Source organism: Euleptes europaea, chromosome 9, assembly GCF_029931775.1.
Source record: "Euleptes europaea isolate rEulEur1 chromosome 9, rEulEur1.hap1, whole genome shotgun sequence".
Taxonomy (NCBI): Eukaryota; Metazoa; Chordata; class Lepidosauria; order Squamata; family Sphaerodactylidae; genus Euleptes; species Euleptes europaea.
In genome coordinates, this window is record NC_079320.1 from 8297265 (window position 1) to 8305422 (window position 8158).

Sequence of the window (8158 nt, forward strand, 5' to 3'; positions counted from 1 at the left end):
CCCCCACCCTTAATGTGGATCTCTCCGCAGAGCTTGCCGCCCACGCACAAAGCTCCCGGCCCGACAAACAGCTGATGAGAGCAAGGGCGGGGCAGGTGCTAAGAACTTTGCAAAGCAACACAACTGCAGAGCAACCCCTTTGCAAATATGCAAAGGGCGGGGCAGGTGTGAAGAATTTTGCAAAACAATACAACTGCAAAGCAACACAAGCACGCAATGCAAAACCTTTGCAACAGTGCATAGCAACACTTGACACCTGGGAGTTTGCATACCATGGAAAGGGACAGAGGCAGCTAGCTATGCATAATGAGCAGGAGGGGGTGGAATGTCTCCTTTTGCATTGGACTTGGGACCAGGCAGATGCATTCTTTAAGTCACCATTTGAAAACCAGTTTTGAGCAAGCATCAATAACCTAACTGATCTTATGAATGAGGAAAAACCTGAAGAATAGAAATGAAGCCCCCCCTCAAACCAGGGAGAGAGAGACTGGAGGGGGAACACACACCCCAGGCAGAACCGGCAAAAGCCCCCTTTGGCTTCCCCCCCCACCCACAGAAACTGCTCCCTCCCCACACACACACACAGACTCTGCTTTCCCCCCCACACACACACAGAAAAGAAAAAATATAGATTAAAGCCCCCAAAGGGGTCTTACTGTGGCTGTCTTCTGTTCCAGCAGGAGGGGCTGGGAGGCTGGGTAATCCAATATGATTCCATTTGTATCCAATATAAGATCCATATGTATGCATCTCTCGAGGGTGATCCATTCATCCCAATAGGGGAAAGGGGAAAGCCCATATCTCGGGGGGACCTGACCCAATGTTTACAAAACTTGGGTGGTCTCTTAAAAAGCCTTGACTGAAGCTCCGCCGAAAGTCTGGGATCGGCACACCCAAAAATGCGCCCCCTGCAGCCATGGAAAGAGAAAAGGGGGGAGCCAATATTTCAGCCCCCACTGAACCCATCTTTACAAAACTTGGGTGGTCTCTTAAGAGGGATTCTCTGAAGCTATGACAAAAGTTTGGGGGCTGAACCCCCAAAAAAGCGCCCCCTGCAGCCACGAAAATGGAAAAGGGGGGAGAGGAAAAAGGGGTGGAGCCCATATCTCGGGGGGCCCTGACCCAATGTTTACAAAACTTGGGGGGTATCTTAAGAAGCCTAGTCTGATGCTCCGCTGAAAGTTTGGGGTCGGCACACCCAAAAATGCGCCCTCTGCAGCCATGGAAAGAAAAAAGGGGGGAGCCCATATCTCGGGACCCCCTGACCCAATGTTTACAAAACTTGGGTGGTCTCTTAAAAAAACCTGTCTGAATATCCCCTGAAAGTTTGGGGTCGGTACCCCAAAAAATGCGCCCCCTGCAGCCACGGAAAGGAGCGAATGTGCACAAGCACCCCCTCACACACACATGAGGATTTCCCTCTCTCTCTCTCTTTCCCCGGCCGGCCGCACATCAGCTGATTCCTCCAGCACTCAATCCTGACTGATTGGCCAGAAGAAGACCCAGCTTGGCCACCGATTGGCCGGGGGAGGAGAATGCTGCTTACTGACGGTTATGCTGCTTACTGACGGCCGAATTGGCCGAATTTATTCGCCGAACTCCCGAACTCGCTGAATTCGGCCCCCCCGGTTGCCCGCCAGTTTTGAGTTCGGATCCGTCCGAACTAAAAACCGCCGAATCAAGGGAAATTCGGCTGATTTTCAGTTCGGGCCGAACCGAATTGACAGCCCTACTCCAAACCATGCATGATTTTATAGACCTCTATCTTGTCTCCCCTTAACTGCCTTCTTTCTAAGCTGAACAGCCCTAACAGCCCTAATAGTGCATTCCTAAGGAGAGTTACTCCAGTCTAAGCCCATTGAAAGCCCTTAAGGTAGGGCTGTCGATTCGGTTCAGCTCGAACTGAAAATCAACTGAATTTTCCTCGATTCGGCGCTTTTCTGTTCGGACGGATCCGAACTCCAAAATGGGAGAAATCCGGGAGGCCGAACTCTTCATGTTCGGCGAGTTCGGCGAGTAAATTTGGCGAATTCGGTGGTTCGGCGGAGACGCGTGCGCAGGAGTTGATCCGCCCGTTGGCAATCTGCTTTCTCCCGCGGCCAATGGTAGCCCAGCAGATTCTTCTCATGGCCAATCAGAGCATTGATTTGAAGTTTTGAACTGGCCAAGAGAAAGTTTAAAATGCCCGCCCATCCCTCCCTTCCCCACTGTCTTCCATTTTGGTGGCGAGAGATCCAGCCAGCAGAATTGGTGCGGTTGAGAGATCCACCCGAGTTCATCAGTTGGAACTGGTTTGAGGGTGTTTTGTGGTGTTTGTGTTGTGCGGGTGGTTGGTTTGCTTGGGGTTCCCCCCCTGGTTGGCTTGAGAAGGGCGAGCGGTCTCCGTGCGGAGGTGCGAGGAGGACCCTCTCGCCGCCGGGGCTCCCGCGTTCCCATCCCACCCCCCACCCCCCAGTGCTTGGGTGCCACTTGAGTTCATCCAGCGCTTTTGGCTTTTGGTTGTCTTGTGGTCTTTGAGTTGTGCGGGTGGTTGCTTTGCTTGGGGTTCCACGGTCCGGCCTAGCCTCCCCCCCCCCCAGGTTGGCTTGAGAAGGGCTTCCGGGATCCATATCTCGCCTCCCTAGGACCCCATCGTCACCAAAATTGGCGGTCCTTTCAATAAGGGTCACAAGAAGCAATGATGAAAGTTTTGAACGTCCAGCTCTAACCCCCCCCCCCCGCAGCCGCGGGAGGCCAAGAGTGATTGCTTAAAATTTAAATGGCAATATTCGGCCGAATATTTTGCCGAACTTTAATTTCTCGCCGAATTTAACGGATCCAAATCGGGGGAGTTCGGACTTCGGCGTGTACCGAATCCAGACGGGCCGAATTCGGCCGAATCCGAACTATACCGAATTTTTTTATTTTCAACAGCCCTACCTTAAGGCATAACCTCTGTAAAGCTTAATCCCAAACTACATTTTATACACATCCACCATGGGATCTTTGAGTCAGCTGTGACTTGCCTGCTAAAAACTTCAGTCTCAAGTAGACAGAGTTTAGGGTTGCCAACCTCCAGGTACTAGCCGGAGATCTCCTGCTATTACAACTGATCTCCAGCCGACAGAGGTCAGGTCCCCTGGAGAAAAATGTCACTTTGCCAATTGGACTCTATGGCATTGAAGTCCCTCTCCTCCCCAAACCCTGCCCTCCTCAGGCTCCACCTCATAAATCTCCAGGTATTTCCCAACCCGGAGCTGGCAGACCTAACTGGGGATCAGATTGAGGGGTTTCATCAGGAGGGAGTAAAAGGGCCCCACAAATCTTGGGGCAACGATACATACACTCATATCAAGGTAAAATAGTTGTAACACACTTTGATTCTTTTTTTGAGAGAAAGATTGGCTGAAAATGCCTTAAATAATTAAGATTGTTTCCCCCCCAGTATCATACAAACAGTGCTTCAGAGGAGAAAATATACAGGAATGAACTGAAAGAACTCAGAGCTGTAGGAAACCATGTAAGCACATTATTCTATACAAAACTTATACATTAAAAATGAATTAACAGAGGTTTTCAAACGCCTCAGCTCCGTTTCATCAACAAAACTAAATAATTCAGAATGCGAAAATTGGTGGGGGGAGCAAGGCAGAAGAACAGAAGTCCAGAAGCCTTTTGTTTTAACCTCCATCTTCCTGTGCTTTCTTCTGCCTTCACTTAACCCCTCTGATAGCCCCCATCCTTGTTCAAGCCAGTCTGGTCACATGGATTCACGCTGAGGAAGCTTGGCTAGACTAACGTAATGAACTCTACATGGGACTGCCCTTGAAGACTACTCGGAAACTCCAGCTGCTACAGAATGATTGGGACCTAGGCAAAGTATGCCTATTACAGCTGGTTGGTTACTAATTAGTTGGTTACTAATTAGTTGGTTACTAATTAGTTTCCAGATACAATTCAAGATAGTCCTTATCGTCTTCATGGCCTAGGACCTGCCTAATTTTCAGGACCACCTCTCCCAGCATGCTTCGCAGCGGTGGTCATTCCAGCAAAGCTTTCTGAATGTGACACCTTGCAAATGGGCAGCCAAAATAGCTCAGTTGGGAGAGTGTTAGACTGAAGATCTAAAGGTCCCTGGTTCGATCCCTGGTTTCAGCAAAACAAGTTTTTAAACAAGTTCCTAACCTGGGCAAGTGTTCCTAAAGCCAATACTTGGATCCCCGGCATCTCCAGTTAAAGGAACCAGGCAAGTAGGTGATGTGAAAGACACCCTGGAGAGCCACTGCCAGTCTGAGTAGACAATACTGACTTGGATGGACCAAGGGTCTGATTCAGTAGAAGGCAGCTTCATGTGTTCATGTGTTCTAGGATTCTGAAATTTTGGGGAGGGGCTGTGGCTGTAGATCAAAGCAAGCCTGAGCTGTCCATAGAAGCTAAAATGTCTAAACTGAGGCTATTGTACTTTGGTCACATTATGAGAAGAGGGGCTGTGGCTCAGTGACAGAGCATCTGCTTGGCATGGAGAAGGTCCCAGGTTCAATCCCCGGCCTCTCCAGTTAAAGGGACTAGGCAGGTAGGTGATGTGAAAGAACTCTGCCTGAGACCCTGGAGAGCTGCTGCTGGTCTGAGTAGGCAGTACTAACTTTGATGGACCAAGGGTCTGATTTAGTATAAGGCAGCTTCATGTGTTCATGTGTGTAGGATCTGCAACTGCTCATACCCCATCATTCTCTGTTTTAGCTCCCACCTGGCTGAGAAGGTCAGGAAGGTCTCCTGTGCTCAGATCATTCCACAGAATGTGTAAAAGTTGTTCAGAAGGACATTTTTATAAAGCCAGGAAGGTTCCCACACTCCTACTTTTCCAAAGAATGCCAAACAGAACTGTCCAGGGGGGCTTTTCTTTAAAGGGAATAAAGTTGCAGCTAATGTCTGTGGTGGTGATCCAGATGGCAGCCTGATCTCATGATCTCAGAAGCTAAGCAGGGTTGGCCCTAAGGTTGCCAACCTCCAGGTAGTAGCTGGAGATCTCTGATCTCCACCCGATAGAGATTAGTTTCCCTGAAGAAAATGGCCGCTTTGGCAATTGGACTCTATTGAAATGCCTCCGCTCCCCAAACCCCACCCTCCTCAGGCTCCACCCCAAAAACCTCCCACCAGTGGTGAAGAGGGACCTGACAACCTAGTCTGCCCTTGTTAGTCCTTGGATGGGAAACCACCAAGGAAGCCCAGGGTCACTAGGCAAAGGAAGGCACTGGCAAACCTCCTCTGTTAGTCTTTGTCCTTAAAAACCCTACTGGGTTGCCATAAGTCTGCTGCGACTTGATGTCATTTTATGCACAGGTCTGTGAAATTTAAGGTCACCTCAATTGTGAATATTCTGCTCTGTTTTTTAAACACAGTCTTCTGATTTTGTAATCCAGCTTTAACTCAGCTCTGTTCCCGTGGTGCGTAATATCATGTTTCATTGCATCTATCCTGTAACGCTGCTTTATCGTCTGCATGAATGAGTGCTCTAATTTTGCGGCTTCTACTAACTGTTCTGTTTTTATTGCACTGCTTTTTGTTGTATTGCACCTTGAGTCTCGGTGCAAAGGTGGATTTTCAATGAAGTAAATAAGAAAATAAATAAACTGGCCAGGACCAGTTTATAAAACTCGACTGAGCCACTGCTAAACCTGGGCTAGAATTAATCTAGATTCTATGTGTGTTAAGTGCCATCAAGTTGCTTCTGACTCACCATGACCCTAGGGATTAATGACCACCGAAACATCCTGCCGTTAACAGCCATGCTCAGGTCTTGCAAACTGAGGGCCGTGGCTTCCTTTATAGTCAATTCATCTCAGGTTGGATTTTCCTCTTTTCCTGCTGTCTTCAACTTTTCCTAGAATTACAGGTTGAATATTCCTTAACCGGACATCCCAAAACCAGAACGGCCCGAAAACCAGACTTCTAAGACCAAAACCATAGTAAATGAGGCATACGGTTGCCGACCTCCATGTAATAGCTGGCGATCTCCTGCTATTACAACTGATCTCCAGCCCATAGATCTCTACAGCTGATAGAGATTAGTTCACCTGGAGAAAATAGCCACTTTGGCAATTGGATTCTATGGCATGGAAGTCCCTCCCCTCCCCAAACCCTGTCCTTCTCAGGCTCCGCCCCAAAAACCTCCCGCCAGTTGCAAAGAGGGACCTGGCAACCCTATGAAAAGTTGACCTTATTAAAATGACAGGGGGGACCAAAGAGTTCTTCGAATGGGTATGTGAAGGACGCCATTTCTGGGAATGCTCTGAGAAACATAAGACAGCACCCATTTTGAGATCAGTCTAAATGGCGCTGACAACAAACTCTGATGCGGACAAAACAAAATGTGATAAAAGCACGTTGACAAGTCATGGGGAGTCAGTGAAACTTGTAAGGTCATGCATCTCACCGACGAAATTATCCTTCATGAATAGGGGTGCCAACCTCCAGGTACTAGCAGGAGATCTCCTGCTATTACAACTCATCTGGGAAAATGGCCACTTTGGAAATTGGACTCTATGGCATTGAAGTCCCTCCCAAACCCTCAGGCTCCACCCCCAAAATCTCCAGGTATTTCCCAACCTGGAGCTGGCAACCCTACCATCAGCTGATTGGTGGGGTTGCCAACCTCCAGGTGGTACTACAAAGAACAGCACTAATACTGAGCATATGATTATGCAAGTCAATATAGAATTGCTATTATAATATTATAATAATTATAATATTCACTAAGAAATTACAATAAATACAAGCCTTTTTCTATTTACAAACAGTGCATCAGTAATACATAGGATACCACAATGACAGCCCAAAAGTCCAGATGTGAAGGACAAGTAAGGCAAAATTTCCAATTCCAAATATTCTAGCCTTATTATGTTCCAGGAACGTTCTCAATATGAGTCTCCCTCTTGGAAGAGAAAAATAATTTACAAAGCAGTGGGTAAGCTTTGGCATTCCACTTGATCATCATTGTTTTTTAAGCTAGTATAGTGATTTCTTTACTACAAGCCTCTGTTTATTATATTTAGATTCATTGCAACTTCAGTGAATGAATGGTGGTTCCTTTAATCCATTACGTGGTCGGCAAGCTGATGAAGGATTTCGAAACGCGTCCTTGCTTTGTACCCACCTGTTCATCCACCGGCTCAGGTTTTCTTTGTTGAATTATGGACTATGACTTTGAGCTTTTGCACCAATTATTTCATTTGTTCTTTATAATAACAGCCCGGTGAGGCTTCAGCCCGGTGAGGCTTTTGTTTCCACCTTTAAATACATTGTATATAAGCCTGGTGAGGCTTGTTTCAACTTTTCTTTACTGTATCCATTTTTTTCAGTTTGTTTGAGGCTTATACATTGTAACATTGTATACATTGTATCCTTATTCAACTTGTTTGTAGTTTGAGGTTTCCGTGTGCATTCTAACACAGATTATATGACCTCCCTCAAGCTCCTGTGCATTATTTGATGTATGCTAATTATTTGATGTTGGTGTATTAATATTGTTTTGGTTTAGAATTAATCACCCTTGCAGTTCTTTTCATACATATATTCCAATTGGGGTTTACTTTAGTTTTACTATTGAGCCACGTGCTGCCTTCTCCAAAACCCTCCAGGTGGTGGCTGGAGATCTCCCGCTATTACAACTCATCTCCAGGCGACAGAGATCAGTTCCCCTGGAGAAAATGGCCGCTTTGGCAATTGGACTCTATGGCATTGAAGTCCCTCCCCTCCCCGAAACCCCGCCCTCCTCAGGCTCCACCCCCGAAATCTCCAGATATTTCCCAACTCGGAGCTGGCAACTCTATTCAGTGGTCTTCTCTCAAATGGGATTTAAAGAGCTAACAGCAGAGGAGTGGAAACAACAGGTGGAAATTACCTAGACTCCCCCCTTCTTCTTTTTTTCATGTGGACAGAGATTATTGCACCTTTTAAAACCACACTCATTAAAGTCAGTTTCTATAGGAACAGAGATCATGGCTCTTTCTTGCTGTTCGAAACGGGATTCTTCAAACAGAAAAGAAAAAAACATCCGTTTCCAGAGGTGATGAAAAACAGAGTATAAATGATCTATAAACACCATCATGACTTGGTGAAAGGTTGACCCCCCCTTCCCTTTTTCAGCTGTCACAGAGAGCTCTGAAAATCAAACCTTCCA

General features: G+C 46.9%; 1 non-coding gene across 1 annotated transcript; it reads left to right on the top strand.

Annotated features, from left to right (window-relative positions):
* The first annotated feature begins 4064 nt into the window (after nt 1-4064).
* Nucleotides 4065-4137, top strand: TRNAF-GAA (transfer RNA phenylalanine (anticodon GAA)). The gene has a single exon. It is a non-coding gene; the product is annotated as a tRNA-Phe (tRNA).
* Nucleotides 4138-8158: the final 4021 nt, after the last annotated feature.